The 20,527-nt window shown below is 36.3% G+C and overlaps 1 long non-coding RNA gene across 2 annotated transcripts in view; it reads left to right on the plus strand.

Annotated features, from left to right (window-relative positions):
- The first annotated feature begins 1,881 nt into the window (after positions 1-1,881).
- The window catches only part of LOC141350280 (uncharacterized), a 55,236-nt gene continuing 36,590 nt past the window's right edge, over positions 1,882-20,527 (plus strand). For both annotated transcript variants that reach the window (XR_012358377.1, XR_012358378.1), the window contains exons 1-2: positions 1,882-2,542; positions 16,135-16,315. This is a non-coding gene — a long non-coding RNA (uncharacterized lncRNA). The remainder of the gene's footprint in view (positions 2,543-16,134; positions 16,316-20,527) is intronic.

A 20,527-nucleotide genomic window follows, 5' to 3' on the forward strand; every position in this document is an offset into this window, starting at 1 on the left:
CTTCAGATATCGTCTAATTAAATATCAAAATGCACCTGCTAACAACAATTTAAAGAAAGCAGAACACATTATTTACCAGCATAGCTGTGATGTATTCACAGTGTTCTCTGTTGTCTCAACATCAAAGTATACCTAGGTGTAAGTTTGTGATATTTTTCATGCTAGATTCTTCCCACGATATATTTGAATGGCACACTGAATGGATCTTTCTTCTTTAAACAGCCTAGTAATAAGAAATCACGTTGGCATGGATACATCCAGCAGCTCTAAAGCTTTTCATTCAGAATTTGAGGAACAAAGTGTGCCTGTATTTCTTTCATTCATTTCAAGTCCTCTGGAATGTCAAGCTATTCATTACCATTAATTGCCTTGCAAGGCACGACTCTGGGTTTTTTTATTTCGAGCAAGACCTACGTGAAGTGGCAGTGACTCATTTTCTCAACTCAAGTTGACTTTCAGTTCAATACATTTATCGCTGTCAATTTACTGATAGTTATACCAATATGTACTGTATATGTTTGCAAGAAGTAGCAAGATATGCTATTCTGTTTTTTGGTCAAATTAACACATTTTTTTTTACTTTGGCCCTATTTGTGCTATAAATGAGACAGGCAAAACTATCTTACTAACTAGATATTTTTTGGTGTGTTAAAGATGAATATGTACATGTTAGGCCCCCAACAAAGTATTTTAAAACAGCTACATGTATGATTAGAGTGGTTGAGGAGATGATTATAAACAAAACAACAATCTTTCTGACATGTATAATGGGTATTTACTTTTACAAAAAAAAAAAAAAACACAAAACAAATCATGTTTGGTCAATTCAGAATAGGAATGGTATGGTACAGTAATATTTTGTTATGTAATAATTACACAATTTTAAAAAGAGAAGAAAGCTTTTGAATTGAGTACAGCTGGCTTAAAATGTGAATTTGATTAATACTGAATATTTGATTGTCTTTAAAATTCCTTTAACGCATGACTCAAATTTATCTGAACCGGAGCCAGATCCCGAGTCTACTTTTTAACTCTCATAGTTTTCTTTTTATTGTCTATTGTCGTATGCTTAGTCTTCTACGTATCCTACTTTGTCTTATCACTGTTTTTCTGATTGAAGAGCCAGATCAATAGGCCTACATCCACGTTGTTGAATCCTTCGGATAGACTTGATTGCATTCACCACCAGCATCAGCGTGAAGCAGTACCATAAGCTACTGACCATGTGAGCTTCAAAGTAGAGATATGACATTATATTGCAGAGGCCGATATATGGATTTTTTATCAGCATCGGCCGAATAAATCTTTTCGATCGGCCAGAAAATTTCTTTTTAACTTAAATTCAATGTTTGTAATAAAAAAGACACTCCGTTTCACTCAATGTAAAGCCAAAGTCTTACAGTAAAATTACCAATCAATATTCACTTTTTTAACATGACGTTATGTTGTGTCACACACATTATTATGTCTTGTAAATATTTTTTAGTACTTGAAAAGTGTATATTTAAACATTTTATGCTTAACTGCTTTTTATTTAACCAATTTTCTGTTTGTCTCATTTACTGTGATAACATTGTTACAATCGGCCATATATCGGCATTGGCCATAAAAAATCCCCATATCGGTCGACCTCTACAAAGCATTACAATGAGCACAGTAACATTAATTCAAAGAACATTCTGGCTTTTATAAACTCTTTAACAGCCCAGGCTAATAGACATTTTGTGGTAAACTACTTGATAGGTTTGGGTAAATGGATGTTCATCTTTTGCCTCCATGTTTCATAGTAATGATTGAATATTACAAAACTTAACTTTACACTTCATGATTACTCATAAATTACAGCTTTACAAGCTAGTGCTCTATTCGTAGAGTAAATATTCAGTACAGCATTCACGTACTTGTAGAAGTCCTTATTTTATTTTGTAAACTCGTATTTTCTGAGAACTCCTACCGTTGACCTCATCCGGAAAATGGCAGCCACTTTACGGCAGGTAAATTTAAATATCCTAATATTTCAGTTTAATAATTAATATAATTGAGACTATACCATCTTAAAGCAAACGTAATATGAACATATACCTATCTATATAAACAAAAATATACCAATCCAGAGCGAGGAACGCGATGCTGTACGCCCCATGCCATGGTACCTCATCACTGCGCCACACAAATCGGTAGGCAGATGACATCAAAGTACCGCGAGAGCAATTCCAGAAATCACACGAAGGGGGAAATCTGCTTTCGAATTAGCCTGATCTCGCGGTACTTCCGCTTGTCAGTTCTTGGGCCTCGAGGCGGTATGAAGTCGAACAGGCTATGGTTTTAAAAAAAAGTTTATGAGTCAAAATTGAAGCTTGCGTTTTAAAAAGGATACATAACGACAATCGACATGCTTACTGAACAGATAAAATAAGAATTTCATGCGGGATGTTTCTGTTATAATGTCCATCATCATATGACTAGATTAGCAAATTTAATTCATATTCTTCTTTAGCCTATAGTGTTCAAAGAAGGAAATATCCAGTTGGGCATGACATGGGTGAGTAAATAATGATATTACAGTTTAAGCCTGCCTTAGTGTATATGCCAATATCTTTATTAACCCAGAGCATTGAAATCTTTTGTCCTAATCAGTGTTGGACGTTGTATTCCCATATAAATGTGATCTGGTGGGAACAGCATCAATTTACTGGCACAGAGAGAATAAAGCTTTTGTTGAGTTTTAAACAGGCCTTTATTCAGGGCCTCAAATTACTTCGTGACATGAATGAAATTCTCGGTACTAAAGGCTCAGTGGTGAAACTTTCTTCGCACCAATGCTCAATGCACCAATGCTCAGGAAATAATAAGTTTTCTCATACTGCTTATGCATATTAATAGTTGTCAATAATAATACTTACTGTAAGTCACTACACATTTAAATGACAGAATGTGTCTCTGAGCCAATTTTTTGTCTTTATTGCAAAACTTGATTCTGATTGGTCAGTCATAGCATTGAGTGGTCAAGTATTTTTGCAAGATTACTCGTACATTGTGTCCTTGTATCGTCTTGTCTGCATACTGTACACTGAAAAAACATGAACTAAGTTTTTTCTTAAAATTAAATTTAAAAAACCTTGTTAGATGTACATTATTCAATTTTGGATACAGATTAAGCACGATTAAATCAAGTTTTCTTAAAATTAAATTAACGATAATTAATGTCCACATGTTTTTTTTTCAGTGCAGCTCCTTCAATTTTGTTATCTCAGTTTATTATCAGGTCGAATAATATTTGCTTTACCCATAGACATACTGTAACGGTTTTGAGGTTCATATAATAAGGACCTAAGAAAATACTTGTGAGTGACTTTATATGATTATTAAATATACAAAGTTAATAATTTTGAGCACTGCATATACAAGATTGGCACTAGAACTGTAAGTGAGTGCTGACAGGACAGGACGTATGTAAAATACAGGAAATTGTTTCATTTGCTTTATGGGTTCAGTGTCTTCAATTCTTGTTTATTCATCTTGTTCGGCAGAAATCAGACAATAGTAGGCTACCCTGTTCTGTACTTTGAATATGATTTGAAAGGGCACATTAGGCTTTCACTAAGTTACATAAAGGATGAGAGCTGCACGCCACATACTGTTTCTTTCTTGAGACCGCTGTTTTCTAAACTAGATCCCGCTGTTAACCTTGTCAGCTTGATTACATCTCACGCTGGTATGCTTGAAGCAAAATTCTTTCTTTGATGCTGCAAATTCTCCATACAATAATATTTAAAGTTACATTTAGCATTGAGATTTCTATGAATAAAGTGTCACATGACAATTTCAAATGGTAAAGCTATTTTATATTATGTGTTTATATTCCATTATTCACTTTCAGTTTCTGATAACAAATATCAACACATTGCATTAAAAACATTAGTAAATACATACATACAATACATTAATTTCAGCAATTAATTTAGTAATACATCTTTAAAATCGTAAGCTGTATCTATTAATATTAGTTAATGCAGCATGAACTAACATAAACTGTATGGGCATTAACTCACATTAACATTAAAAACGATTAATAAATGCTGAAAACTTAGTTATTGTAACTTCATGTAATCTAATTCATTTACCAAAGTTAACAAAATGTAACCTCTTAAGTGTTACACTTATTTTCCTTTATAATTTGCTGCCCTCTACTGGTGGCATTCGCACAACATTTTCTGTTTAAAAATGGGTGAGAAAAATGAACTTAATTTAAATGACAACTAATTCCTTTTTTTACTTTCAGTCTCCATCTTGAATGATTTGCAGTTTATAAATTGGGATCTTATTGTGTTTGTAAACACAATTAATCATTGCTTCCCCCGTTGAAAACTCTCAAATGGACAAAATAATGGGAATCTTTCAGATATTAAAGTAATTACTTTGAATTTCACACCCCTGGCTAAATTGAAGTGTCTGTCACATTTGCAATGCAGAGTTGCCTTCTGAAATGATGCTGCTAGAGGAGTCATTTTCTATTTGCTAGAGAATAGAGGACAAGAAATTGCTGGTGGATGTCAGAGAGTAAACAAACACTTATCACCTAAACACACAGTCATTAACCTGTCAGGCATTAGCATGAGCTTGTTGGTTGAGCGAGTTATTAGGAATTTAGAGAACAGCTGACATGCTGAGATATGACCGTATAAATTACAGCTAAAGATCATGACTAATATTGCCACACAAAATAAATAACCAAAATACAAACAAAATGTTAAATCTAAATACTGAAAAGCGAGACTTCCAAGTGATACAAATTCTTGCTTGTTCTAACACAAATGTTTATAATATTACAGTAACTTTCTTTTATGTCTCTCTGTTGCACTCAAAACATATGATCTGCAAATGAACATTTATTCTTTAAAGTTTTCTGGATGTAGCACTTTAAATTAATCTCTGAGTGTGGCCTTATTTATTTATTTATTGGTTAGGAAAAGCACTCAGGGGTTTTATGTAAATGTTCTGGGCACATTAGATGCTTCACCAAAAAACGAATTGTTTTCGTATCATATTATTTTATAATTATAGTTTGCTTTAGTGTGTCAGTAAAACATGAGACTGTTACCACATACGGCCTTACTTATTAGGGTTAAAGTTTTGAATTCTTTATTGTTCTTTCTGTCACACTAAAGCAAAAGATTAAACCTGATAACCTGCGCGAGGGCGTGGATGTACTGAAGAGCTATTTATTTACATAATTTAAATTACTGTTAGTTTAAATGTACTTACATTAAACAACTATACATCATTAAAAAGTGTTTTGATTTAAGATTTAGTTTTTGACCTTTATTTTAATCTGAGAATCCTAGTAACAGTAATTTCTTCATTTTTGTCAGGCGTTATGAAAATGAAAAACGGTACATACCTTTAATTTGAAATATAACCCTCAGCCGCACTCATTGATAAAAATACTCCTCCGTGATCGTCATGAAAGCACTCGATAAAACAACATCTATCGGGGCTTTTAATTCAAAGTATGCATATTTGGAGAAATATAACTTCAATTTTATATGTTTACTTCAAATTTCTGCAGTGGGGCTAATATTTCACCCATTTTTATTGCAAAAATGGCGATATGAGCAAGCTGGAGTCTCTCGGAGTCTGCAGTCATTCACACTCAGTTTGTTTCATTCATACGTGAAGCCGGAGGGCGCTAAAGTCTGAAACTCTTTCATAAACTTTCATAGAAAGAATAAGACGTCAGTCAGCTCAGCAGCAGCAGCTGTCAGTCAGACGTGAACTTGAACAGTGACCTGCAACGAGCGATCGCTGTTTTTATAATAACATGTAAATAAAGATGTTTTGATGTTTTAAAACCATGGAGACAATAAACACGATTAAGATTATATATGGTTTGTCTGTATTTTTAACGCTATGTCTATTATTTTTATAACAGTACTGTATATTATAATGCTATGCTAAGCTAACAGCATAAATAACATAAAATTGTTTATTTTCGGTCTTATTTTATGATCCAAAGCCACATCAGATCACGCATGATTGTTTAAGCACTCGACTTTTGATGTTATAATGTGAGTTTTATTATAAATGCTTTTATTTGTAGTGTTTTGATGGTATGCTAAGCTAACGTACTAGCTGTTCTATAAACATCTGCTGTCTGGAGATATGAGATATGTGTTTCTAGGAATAATTTTGACTGGTAAAGCTTCTTTAAGGTAAGTTTCTTTTTGTAAGAAAGGACTTTAATAAAAAGAAAGTGAATTGAGACAAAAAGAGGAAATAAAACACTAAATAGAAATTATGAGCAATTATTATATTGTTTATAATAATAAAATAAACATTTAGACAGCCATATCCAGGATTAAAAGTTGTTAATGACTCATCCGGATGCTTATTTAATGAGTCTGTTTAAAACACGGAGCAATAGGACAATAAACTGAAAGGATGTTGTGAGATATAAATAAACAAACATTAGCTTAGCATTTTTGCTGTTTTCTCTAAATAAATTTACATGACATGGGTCTAAAAAACATTTCATAAAATACAGAGTTTTAGAGGTATCATCTTCAGATTTAAAACAGAACATGGTCAGACCCGTGGCTTTAACTGCAGAGCATTTCTAGATTGCTCCAAGGCCAATTTCATTTAGATTTTCATAACAATATTTCATACATGTTTGGTGGAGTTTATAAAAAAGTATAATTTAAGCTCTGTATAACAACTTTTTTCATTATGACAGTAACTAATGTTCACCTCTTAATAAACTTCCAAGCAGGGACGTGCACAGGGGGGTTGCTCAGGTTGCCCGGGCAACTGCCCATATGCCCTTCTCGACTCAAGTTGCCCTTCCGAGGTGGAATATTTTTTACTTTTACTTCGTTTACATTGTGCAGCGTTCCTTCGTTACTGTATTTTAATTAATTACGAAATGTATATTTTATTTTTAAATTGCTGTCTCGTGTTTCTGAGGCATTCGCGAATTAATGACTCGTTTGAGTCGATTCCTTAAATGTTGCAAATAAATGAGTCTTTTGAATCGATTCTTTACAAAGCAAAAGGCCAAACGTTTGAATTGGTTCGCGAATCAGTTTGAATGAATTGTTCAGATCGCTGCAAACACAGAATCGTCTGATGCTGTTTTACTCGTAGCCTATGTAGAATCACGCAGAATATAAACAGTTTGGGGTGACGTGGATATGAATTTACCAGTCTTTTAACTACAAGCAGAACTTCACACATGTACCCGCCATTATATACGCGTGACCTGTTCGTCGTCAAACACAGTTAAACACGCGCAGCCTCCAGAAGATCCATCGATGATTGACGTCTGATTCGCTGTATACTGTACTGATGTAAGTGATTCTCACAAAACACACGCGACATGACAACATAAGAAAATATGAGTTTTGTCTAAAATCAGTTTGTATCATGTAAGTGTAAACTGTCAATGTCCTCAGACCATCTTAGGAGATTCTAACTTTATATATAGTGAATGCAAAACTCTTATCAGTTTACAGTCTGATATTTCAGCTATAAGCTACATCAACATTGAGACTAGAGTTAATTTGTAATGCTTGTCTATATTGTGTTTGTATTCTTTTTTCTGTACTGTTTGTGTATGTTGCAGTTTTACACATAATGTATAAGTGCCCTTCATAGTTTGCTGTGGAGTCAAGAAATGTCTAAACATTAAAAGATGAACATGATACAAAAGTACAGAATCTGTCACATTATTTTTTATGGGCACTGAGCTGTGTGCTGATTGTTTACACATGAAAAGCATAAAATGTGTAGGATCAGTTTGATTCACTTGTGTGCATTTGGGTACAACACATAAGTCAGCATTTAATGATGTTGTTCTTTGTTGTTAAAGCATGTATGTGTTGAAACAAACAAAGATTAATAAAATGTGACATTCTAAACTTCTGACATACTGATATTTATCTTACCAATATCTGGTCTCCACAGCAAAAAGAAAAATGTTGTCTTTACTGTTCTGATACTTATGGAGGGCACTGTATTGTGGGTGTGTGTGCACGTGCATGTATGTATACCTAGATTTATTTTTTCATGAGTAACTAGTAACTTGCTACTTGAGTATTATTTTCATTGCATACTTTTTACTTCTACTTGCGTAATTATTTCTTTACTCACTTGTACTTTTACTTAAGTAAAGTTATTGGCTACTCTTTCCACCTCTGTTAAAATCTTCATAAATCCAGGCTGAGTTTGCCATGTTAGCCTAAATAATTAGACAGATAGCAGCTAGCTATCATAGCTTGCAGACAAGCAGCCTAGGCTACTATTTTTTGGTAGGCATTAGGCAAACATGTTTGGTGATTTTAATAAAGACCCTGTTATTCTCAGTCCTTCATATAGGCCGTAAGTTTTTTTTTCAGGGGGGTGCCCTTTTTTTTAGGACAGAGCAACTGCCCCTAAAAATTCCTGTGCACGTCCCTGCTTCCAAGTGTCTGCTTTCAAATGAGACCAAACTTATGCTTTTAGTGCAAAGACTTCATAAACTGTATCTATTTTAGTTTGGCTATGACAGTTTTTGTGGGGGGGTTCAGAAAATGGAATGAGGGCTAACAGGTTAAAGTATACATTTAAAACCTTTATGTTTGAACAGACATCTAATGTGCTTAAACATTTTTCATAAATGTATTTTAATGCATGCATTTATGATGTTACTTCTAGTTAATACAAAATGGCAATAAGGAAAGTATGTCTGAAAATTATGTGCAATAGGAGGACCCAATAACAAATGCAATGTACTCATTTCATCTCTCAATGCGTTTGATTTGTTGATTGATGATCCATAAAATAATTGTAGAGAAATATATGGCTCTACAGAACATTTAGAACATACATGAGGTTGGATAAAATGATTTTAAAGGGATTACTTAGGTCAGTGGTTTTCAAACTGGGGGCCGCGAAATGGTGCCAGGGGGGCCCCAGTTTTATGGCATTTTATGAAATACATTAATTTATCATGAATTCTGTGTAATTAAACCTAAAAAAATAAGGCTACTAACCAAAAGCACCACTTTTTTGTATAATTTAATGTTGAGTTTTAAAACAGTTTTTTGTCACAAATTTTCTTTGGGGGGCCGCGAAGGAATGCACCGTACACAAGGGGGGCCGCACGCTGAAAAAGTTTGGGAACCACTGACTTAGATGATCAAAAAAAAAATAATAATAATAATCTAAACAACATTGTTACAGTGATACACCAGCTTTAAAATGTATTACATCATTATTTGATTATATTGAGGAGAGTTCTTCTATAACAGGGGTCCCTAAACTTCATTTTGCAACCCACTTAAATGGGTATAATCTGTCACGGCGCAATCAATATATTTTTAAACACATTTTTTCTTTTTTTAATAATTGATTAGTTTATTATTTTCCTTGTCATTTTTATGAAATGTAAGTTTATTTGTATGTAATATTAAAATACCTTATGGTATATATATATATATATATATATATATATATATATATATATATATATATATATATATATATATCTCATAACAATATCATTATCATTAGTCATTACTATAGCCAAGCGACTTTTCGCGTCCCAGCTAATACCACTGTGCGACCACAAGTGGGTCCCAAACCCACATTTTGAAAACCCCTGTTCTGTAACATGCATCTTTGGCATTTCTGAAGATTAACAAGGGTTTAGCTACTGTTTAATTTGTAAATATACCGTGGAGGTCATGCAATTCAGATATTATGTACGAATTTACATTTGCATGACAATATCACAGTAAAACATAATGAAAACAAACAAAACATTTCATATGTTGGACAGTGATGTGGGCAGATGCAGTGTGAACCATTATAGATGATTGCTTTGTGATTTGTAGTTCAATTAAGTCTTATTTAATTAAAAATTTAGTATTCCTTTGGTACCCATTAAGTGGAAAACCAAGATATTAAGAGCACCGCAGGCTACTAACTATATACAGCTTCACTGTAAATTACATTATGAAATTACTGCAGATTTTTTTGACATAAAAATACATCCTGCTTAATTTTTTAAAGTATATTTTGTCATTACAGGAAAATTAAGCTAATTTATTGCACCATCTTCTGGTCAAAGTTAGAGACCGCATCCAATTTGGTTGTTTATTTGGATTTATAGGGTTACAAACAGGGAAAATAGGCTACTGTTCTCATTTAGTTGGTACAATAACAACATATCACAAAGAAAGTGATGTTAATGTTTGCTTGAATACATCAATATCAGATGTTATTATATCCCATAATTTTTGAGATGGAGATTGTCCAAGTTTATTAGGACTGTGTAAATTGCAAGAAGTTCTTGGGCATAGGCAGTAAAATGTAGAGGACACATGTGTAATAGGATGCATTTGGATGAGCAAAATGTGCTGAAACAAGCTATGATAGATCTCCTACTGCCAGGAGACGGAGTGACTGGGCCATGGAGAATGCATGCAATAAAACACGGGTACCATGAACCCACCAAAAATCACTTGGAGTGCGGAGGAAAGCTAGCGTGCTATTAACAAAAGTTCACTTTATTTTAAAGCCTTGTCTATTGGCTCATATTGAGAAGCCACAAAAGTCTATATTTGTAAAATTACCATAAAAAAAGAAATCTGGCATGTGGACAAGTATATTCAGTTTCTAAAATGCTTCAACGTGGACAGGCGATTTCTTTTACTTTTCAAATAGTGCTGAAATTGGAACCCCTGCCATGGAGCAAACTTTCAGAATAGAAATTTCACAAAGAAAATAAAACGGCTTGACTGTGATTATGGCCTTTATGTGAATTAGAGGTCTTTTACAGTTTGCTGTAATAACAGTGATTATGTTAAGTGGTAGAATGGAAATAGGGCTCATCTGGAAAGCTGGCATTCATGTTGGATGTATATGAAATAAGAACTGAGTGGGGCACACATCAAAAAATAGCATATTAAAGTTGACGATTTTAGTAATTGCTATGAGACAGTAAGGAAGTCAGTTATTTAGATTCGGACTGCTTTACCTGAGGGGAAACCTTCCGATCTCTCTGATAAAAGCCAATGTGGAAGTGATTTAAACTGCAATTCATCGACTGGCCACTAGGTTGGCTTCAAAAGGGAGTCAATTCCCATAGATATGTTAATAATGTTTACAGCCTGGTACAAAAATTGTTTTTGGTCTGTATAGCTAATTTTGCCCTTCATGACAACTGTAAGGGGGGTGAATTTTTTTGTAACTCATCCGATTAAATTATATTAAGCATTAAAGTTCCGCCTAGCTCGACTCTAGTGACAGCAGTGGCAGTTCACCTGTCACTCAAGTGGCCACGCCCTTAATTATTTAAGGGCGTGGCCACTTGAGTGACAGGTGAACTGCCACTGCTGTCACTAGAGTCGAGCTAGGCGGGCGTGGTTTCAGCAACCAGACACCTCAGTTTCACCCACGTCCCGCTTTTTTACCCATTTTCGGATATCCACGAGTGCTGCGCGGTGACGTGCGGCCAAGATGGTGATGGCAGGCAATGCCTACTTTAAGCTTCAAAAACGATCTTTAGAAACCTATGGGTGACATTACGGACACTACGTCCATCTTAAATGTAATCTGATCAGACATCAGCATGGTACATGCTGACAGGTTAAAGGCCAATCTGTCAGTTTAATAGTTACAACATTTAATTGGGCACAGTCTATTAACCCCGCAATATCTATAACTCTGCTGTTGTTTCATGCTGTTCTGTTTGCTCGACTAGGGTACATGTAGGATGCTGTGATCGACGCTTACTTCAACCCATATGTTTATATGGATGGTAGCACCGCTGACACAGTTATGATTATTAAGCCCGGCTAATGAATTGAAGATGACAGAGATACACTTCAAAGCGATAGCGCTGCTTCTAATTGCTAGGTGATTTTAATTAAAATATACCAGCTCTTTAAATGACTGATCAGGCCTGTTCCTACATTGATGAAGGCTTGTGTGTTTTGCTCATGCAAGCGATTCTTTATGACAAGAATGCTTAAATGCGCACAGCTTAATTAGAATGGGACCAGTGGTGAGCTAGGGAGAGAAGCGTGTTGACATCTGTTCATGCTGCTGCGGTGCACGGTCAGCATTTCCCCATCTCTCAGGCCATCAAGGGAGTAAAATGCAAAAGGACTCTAATATGGAAAAAATTGATCTTTAAACCTCCATAAAGACACTTTTTCTAAAAAAAAAACTACTTGAAACTTTCAAGCTGTTACACTTACTTTCATTAGAGAAATCCAGTATAAGTAGTCAAAATGCTTGAAAATACAGACTTAGTACTTGCATTGTTGAAAAAATTTATTTTGATTCACTGCTGTAGGTCAAATATCAATGCATGTCATGCAGACAATGCAAAAACCAAGTCATGCACTTTAAAACCTAGAGAAAGCTAATTTATCTGGAGATGCAATATAATGATGATATGGCAACCCTGATAGGCTTAGTTCACACAAAAGTTTTCACTTTTAAGCACAGTTGCAAAGTTGCAGTTTGCTCACATTAATAGTCATCTACACATCTTACAGCATCAGCAGGTGCTAAATAGACAATTAAACCATAAAGAAAAGATCTGTTTTCTTAGTTTAGATAAGAAACGTGACATAAAGACCTTCCTGCATGTACATACAGTTTTACCAAAGATATTGAATGCATATTAAAGCGTATGAACTACTACACTGAGCTAACTTACCTTGTAAAATGAATACAATGTTAGCTACAGATCCTTGAATTCTTGCCTAGCTGTCAAACCTCTCTTCGCACAGCAGTGGTCCATGCTTGCTGTCTCCCCATGTCTTTTTGAAAACGAAACATTTTTATGTTCAACAAGATATTTGTTCCGGTCTGTGTTTGTTTGTAAACTGACCTCTGGAAGTTAACTTTGGGCCAGACGTGTAACTGTCTATGTGGGCAATAAAGGGCCACATTCAAAGTGATGACGTCACTTTTCCACATGACCACGTCGGAACTCGCCCCGTCGAGTGGCAAACGTTCAACAAAATGGCTGGTTTTAATAGCGGCTGCTGCAAAAATGCAAGTAAAACTGCATATTATCAGCTTAAATTGAATTTAGTTGGACTTGATAGCAGAGGTGGACAATACTTAGTTACATTAGTTACAGTTTCCAAGCATCTGTGCTTTATTGGGAAAAATGTTACTTCACTACATTCTAAAGCATAGAATCATACTGTGTATTCTTTAATATTGCAAATTAAAATTTATTTAATATCTAATTACATTAAAATTGTGTACTTTCACTTGAGTAATAATGCGTTAATGTACTTAAATATTAAACGTAAAACAAAAACTTGTATTTATGAAATGTAATAAAAAAATTATGATAATATGCTTTGGAATGTATGTTTTCCAATGAAAAACACGAATAAAATACAACACATGAAAAAATACTTTTAAGTAGAAAGTAAAAACTCTGCTTGATAGAGACCATAGCAACTTGTCAACCCACCTGTGGTCTGTGGACGTTGGCATGAACGATCTATTTACTTCTCCTTTCTGTGTTTTTTGGCAGTCTGTAAAACAATAGCTCTGAATTCTTGTTAATCTGTTAGTACAGTCTATTGCACAACAGCTGTTTCCCATTTAGACGTGTTTTCCCCGTGTTTTTGCTGATTTTTCACTGTACTCAAATTCTGCCGCTCTGTCTTTTGCCACTCAGTGGGCGTAACCGCAGGCACTTTCACCGAAGGTGACTTCACGTGCATACCCTCTATAAAACGCTCAATATGGCCAATGTGGCGACTGAAGGGTTAAAAGAATCAATCATCAATCCATAAATACTGACGATTCTCTGGGGGAGGGGCTCTATACAGAGTCATTTAATGCGGGTTTCAGACAAGACAGGGTGTTCGCTGCACTTGCCGCTGCGTTCAGCGTCGCTAAGCGATTTGCGATATGCTGGCCAAACCACAGTTTTCCTAACTTTTAGCAAGCCTTTCGTCCATTTTGCTTTTTGAGCTTGTTTGGATGCCCATTTCTATTGGCCCCGCGGGTAATTGTCACAGAGCACAGCGCAAGTGTTTAACTATTTTGAACTCTGACCACGGCGTGAGAGCAAGCTTCAATCCTCTGTGCTCGTGCTTTGGTCAACGCAACCATAGATATATAATAAAGGCTAGATGTCTCACCCGTGCTGCTGGCCAATCGAGTGGAACGTCCACATTTGGCGGCCATCTTACCACAGGGCGCTCGCTCACTTGTAGCATTGTTTTAATTATGCATGTACTTTTAAATGATCATAACTTGCTTAATTTTCTACCGATCTTCAAACGGTTTGGTTTGTTATAAACGTCAAAGTTGTACCTATGACACTGCATACTTATACAAAAAAATATTCATGAAACATGTTAAAGCATCCAGAATTATAGCCACGTTAATAACATTTGTAAGAAACCAAACCATTTGAAAATCGGTAGAAAATTGATGGTAAAATTAAGGTAATTTAAAAGTACATGCATCATTAAAGGGACACAAGGCAGCATTTTTATGTTAATAAATCATCTTCGTAAGTCGGTATACGTATGGTTAAATGACTCATTACATGACGAATGAAGACTCTCTCGCCCGCCCCTACCGTCTGTAGGAAGAATACCCCACTTGCAAGTTCGCTGTATCCGACCCGGTGTCCTTCAGTCTCGTAAAGTCTCAGATATAGAAAGCATTTACTCCCAGACACTAGGGGGAGCTAGTAGAGAAATAAGTCTCAGAATTGCCTTGTGTCCCTTTAAAACACAATTCTACGAGTGAGCGAGCTGCCTGTGGTAAGATGGCCGCCAGGTGATGACGTTAGACACTCCGCCGTAACACATCTAGCCTTTATTATACATATCTATGGACACAACAACAAACCGTCCTCGCGCGGCGCAAGCCATTGAAATGAATGGGTTTCATAACGCAGCGCACAACGCACTGCTCATGTCTTGCTTTTGAAACACATAGAGAAGCTACGGTAGCCGCCACCGGACAAACATGTCATCGTTGGAGACAAAAAAGTTTGTCTGTTAAGGGCTTCTGTAGAAACATGTCTGCACAAAATGGCGGCTTCAATGTAAGGGGACCCTTTGTGTGTGTAGATAAAACGTCTCATTCAAAGGCAATAAACACATAATGGTTCATTATGAAAGGTTTTTATGCATCCCTGATAATTTAGCTTTGTATATTATTTTGCATTTATGTCAAGAGATCCTTCTAAAAATTACACACTGCACCTTTAACAATGACATTTGCACATGATTTTAGAGATATCTGTTTTTCCCATTCAAGTAGATGGGACGCTTGCTTGACTGAAATAACTGCCCGGGGGGATTGCAAAGATGTCCGCCTAGTGGCGTGACTTCCATAAAGGGACTTTGGTTTTACCATGCTCTAAACTTATTCATAATGTACATAACTATGTAATCGTAACATCACTGTATAATCATCCAACTTTAGCTATAGCATCACATGGCATGAAAGATTACACTTTTAGAGGAACCATTTTTTTTTCTCTACAAGAAGGTTCTTTATGGAACCATGTACGCCCAACAAGGAATCATTGATTTTAACAGTGTACCATACATTTTCTCATGCCTCTCCTTTGAGCCACGAGTCTGTTGTTCTCACTCCTTCCTTTGTTTTAGTTTTCTCTGCATTGCTTGCGGCTGTGAGTTAATGGAGGAGCTGAGCTGCATTCACAGGCAGGTTGAATAGTAAATGATCTGAAAAGGTGTCATTTGTGGAGTTCCCACAGAGTGCAATCTGGCCACCTGGTGGCAGTCACAGCATGCTGAAACGCAGCATCATTCCTCATTACAGGTGTTTTTGTGCTTTCGTGTGTCAGAAGCACTATGCTTTTAATGCTGATAAGTTAGAATACGTTTTTGCATTATTTACCCCAATTTTAGATTCTAGTTCTTCAAAGATAGATCGTATTTGTGTGATACTGTCCTATATATCTTCCGTTACCCTTGAAATGCTACGCGAATTAAATTGTAACAATGTGTATAAGAAAAGTGTGCTGCTTGTAGGCAACTTACCTGAATATTACATGTGTTTATATTTAGCCTGCTTGATTTGCTAAGAATCGCTGTTCTCAGGGGTCTTTCTTTTCTTTTGTAGAAGAAGTTTATGTCAGCACAGAAGCTGTGCTGCTTTCATTTCCTTGATCCTTTGAGCATTCAACACAACTCTTTGAATTGAGCGCCAGGTGTGTTTTCTTGAATCCATAAGATTTTCCTGATCTCATGTGTGGGAGATTGGGCATGATGCTCTGGAGAACAACCAGGCACAACAGACACAGGTATGTAACACCTATGCTCTTCTCACAAATCAAATGTGCAAATATCTGAACAACTTCAATTATAGGTGTTTTTCTTGCTCATCATATCCAATTTTCACCGCCCACAGTGAAGCATATGCTGCATTTCCTTTCAGACATTTTTTTAAGGCGTACTCGCAAGAGAGGAAATAATTTACATCTTGTTTTTATGAGCCCACCAAATTAGTTATTGGAAAAACATCTACTATAATAAATATTTTTGCCATTTTAAATTTTGCTTGCAAAACTTGTTCTACATTTTAATTGGTGGTTAATGATGCAAGTGAAAAGTGGTTGGTTGCATCATGTGTCATTCAGAACTCTTTCTGTCTCTCGTCTAAACTAAGTGGAAGACAAGAGGTCAAAGTTTGTCTGGTTGGCATCGTCTATTTAGCACTGCCTGCCTGGTGCAGTTTCATGGCCATTACTGTAGGCAAAAAACAACTTTTTGACAGCCATTCAAAAATAGGTGTTTGAAAGTTGTAATAAGAAAATGCTGTGCAAAAACATTGTCTGCATCCAATCTACATTGAGGGCTAGCAATGTGACATGATGTAATAAACCTCGAATGCCACTATTAGAATTAACAATGCTTTCTAGACTGCAAATATGCAACGTTAAGAGTGTAATGTAACTCAAACTCCTTACTGATGCAAAAAAGACCATTCCGCAATAGACATCAACATCCTGAAAGGTATTAAATTTTAACCTTGGAAACAAAAAGACAGAAATGAATTTACTCCAAGGCAATACATTTTCTCCTCACATTGTCAGTCACTAGAATGCTGCTGAGAACGCATGCATTATTCATGACTCCGCTCTATCCTTACACATGTTGTAGGGACAAATGGAGTGTTAAAAAATAGCCCAAAGCCCAGATAGAGAGTTCCCGTGCTGACGGAGAACAGTTGTGTGTTCTGAACAGCTTTCAATCAGGCTTCTGACAGGCAGTCGGAGTTATGGATTTTATGGGAAGTGCTCGACAGGGAATCTGGGACCGGCATGGAGAAGATCGAAAGAGGTCCTGTGGCTCCACACCTACATGCGGCATCATGCTTCACTTTCCTGTCAGGTCGAGATCTACTTGAGCGTGGTGGCGGATGCCAGAATAGGTTCTCACATCATTTTGATGTGGTTTTAAAACTGGTTTCTCCGGGTCTGAGCATGTCAGCTGATTAATTCTTGATTTTGAAAGTTAAGGAAGTCTCACTGACCCGCCTGCTGCCGTTCTTCAGAAGAATATAAATCAGCTATGACTTTAAAATCTTATTGTTTCACAACCTAAACATTGTTTTATTAAATATATGAAGTGTTTGTTAAATGAGCATGTATTAAAGGGACACTTCACTTTTTTTGAAAACAGGCTCATTTTCCAGCTCCCCTACAGTTAAACGCATGATTTTAACCATTTTGGAATCCATTCAGCCGATCTCCGGGTTCTGGCGGTACCACATTTAGCATAGCTTAGCACAATCCATAGAATCTGATTAATCCATTAGCATTCCACCTAAAAAATAAGAGTTTTATAATAACCAAGATTTTTCTGGTGTAATAATCAAGGACTTTGCTGCCGTAACATGGCTGCAGGAGGCGCAATGATGTTACGCAGCAGCCGAAAATAGTCCCTTTACTAACTTTCAATGGCAGGGGACTATTTTCGGGCAGTGCGTAATATCATTGCGCCTCCTTCAGCCATGTTACAGCAGCAAAGTTCTTTACGCCAGAATGAGAGTATAGTTCCTAGCCACATCTGCCTAGAAAATCAGAACTTTTAATTTTCCGTCGGTCTTAGTAAACGATGTAACTTCAGAAGAGTCAAGTTTTAAATAGGAAAAATATCGAAACTCTTTGGTTATTTTTTTGGCGCAATGCTAATGGTCTAATCAGATTCAAAGGATTATGCTAAGCTATGCTAAAAGTGCTAGCGCCAGACCCGGAGAATAGCTGAATGGATTCCAAAACGGTAAGAATCAAATGTTTAACTCTAGGGGAGCTGGAAAATGAGCATTTTTTCAAAAAAGTGGAGTGTCCCTTTAATGTTACTCACATTGCACCATATATGACATATGTACATTTATAATGCGTAATGAGTTATGAGTTACCAGAGGACAATTAGCTCCCACAGCTTAATGTGTTTTTTCACTCCATTATCCAAACATCTTATAAAAATAGTTTCTTGCCCCATTTGCCTTTGGCTTACTCACTATGTGCATTAATCAAAGCCCCTTGAAACATTATGTATTGTATGGCACCTTCCAAAAGACTTTGGCTTTATGTGTGTTATAATGCTCTGCTCAAAATTACCTTATGATTTTACTTGCGTTTACATATTGCCTGTGCTTAATTTCAAAGAAAAGCCTACTGTACTGCAGTACTTTCTCTCTACTTCTCTTTCTATTAGAAAAATTTTACGACTTAAACACACTGTGTGTTCCCAGGGGGCTCATCTTCAGGATCCGCTCTTTAAAAACTATGTTTAAATCATTGCATTGTCTTGATTATGGCCTTAATGCAACCAATTGCACCCGCTGAAAAGGGTAAAACCCCCAGGAGAACATAGCTGGATTATCAATTGTTGGCAGCCTAGATTCACACCTTAAGCTCAGGGAACTCTGCATTTGTAAACTGTGCCGTAAGGCCCAAGTATAGTCAATTTTTTATCTATAGGTGGGGTACTGTACGAGCACCGCCGGATTTTTGAAAACCAGCGTACATTGAACCCCTATGTTGCGCATGCACCTACAGGAGAGTGTAGTATGTAGCCCATAGACATTATATACGTAGACGCCTCATGACGTGCTGGAATGTAGTCCAACATTGCCGCCTTATTGGTTTGGTCCCCTCACTCTACACTAGCACCAGAGTTAACGGAGAGCGAGTAACTATGCCTGTAATTTATGCAGCTTATAGTTAGCAATAACCGGCAAAGTATTGATACCAGATTGATACCACATGGGATTAGCTTTAACAAGTAAGATTGAGCAATAATTTTGGTTATTTTACATATTATTTGACATAATATTATGTCATCGTTACTTACGTGTAACCAAACCGCGTGAAAATCTGGTAAAAATTCAGGGAGTTATGATTATAGACCCCTTCACGGTCCACGTCACAGGCGGTTCCAACTGCGCATGTCGGGGTCAGAAAAGCCATTACAGCAGAGTGAGTTGCGTATTATTCGGTCTCGTCAAAAATGCCTACTTACGTCGTGGGTTGTGAAAATCGCACCAGGTCTTCCGTTATGTTTTCGCGATTCATGCAGAATCTCAAAAACAAAAAAAATACAACATTTGCGGCTGCAAGCAATTAACGTGCAGACTGGAACAATGCAAATATCAAAAAGGCTTGTGTTTGTAGTGCTCACTTCATTTCAGGTAAGTCATCATTTTTCAGCCCTGTTAGATTAAATTATAAAGCCTAAATGGTATAAACAGTTTGACCCCATGCTGCGCGGGCACCCGATAGTCATTCAATGTTTACATACCATGAAGGGGTCTATAGTAGTTGAGGATGCAGTAGAAAGAAATAATTTAAAAATAAATGCAGGGTGGGGGCGCATTAGGGACCCATCCAAGATGACGGCCGCGCTGATACTTCAGCTTCAAGCGTCAGTCTATGAGACGTCTACGTATATAATATTTTTGATGTAGCCCAGTAGATGTATTGCATTTTATCGCAATGCGCATGCTTCGGACGTCTGTGTGAACTGTTGACGTTACAGAAACATAAGAAGATAATTTTTTTAAGCATGGGAACTCGCAAACATTTGGATTCACAATGGAGCTGCTTACAGATGCAGTAGCACAAACAAAGCAATGTTTCAGCATGAGCTGACTTGAGGTGTCATAGCCAGCAGCACAATTTTATCGTGAAAATGTTTGAATAATGCATATCAAATATTGCATTAAATGTTCTGTCATAATTTACTTCTATTTAATCCACCCAGCCGGCTATCTCCCTTTGTGTTGCACAGAGAAAACACAGCAGGTTTAGAAGTACACAGAGTAAATGATAACAACATTTTCATTAGTGTGTAAAAATGATTTTCTTTTAAACATAAAACCGTATCTCATTTTTGGTGGTTTGAAATGAGTGTTACTGTTAAGCACACTGCTTAGATGCAAACACTCCACATTTTAGTCTCTCTTTATTTTAGTGTTGTGTCTGAACTCAAAGTCAAGTGGAATATAG

Source organism: Misgurnus anguillicaudatus, chromosome 17 (assembly GCF_027580225.2).
Source record: "Misgurnus anguillicaudatus chromosome 17, ASM2758022v2, whole genome shotgun sequence".
NCBI classification, from domain to species: domain Eukaryota; kingdom Metazoa; phylum Chordata; class Actinopteri; order Cypriniformes; family Cobitidae; genus Misgurnus; species Misgurnus anguillicaudatus.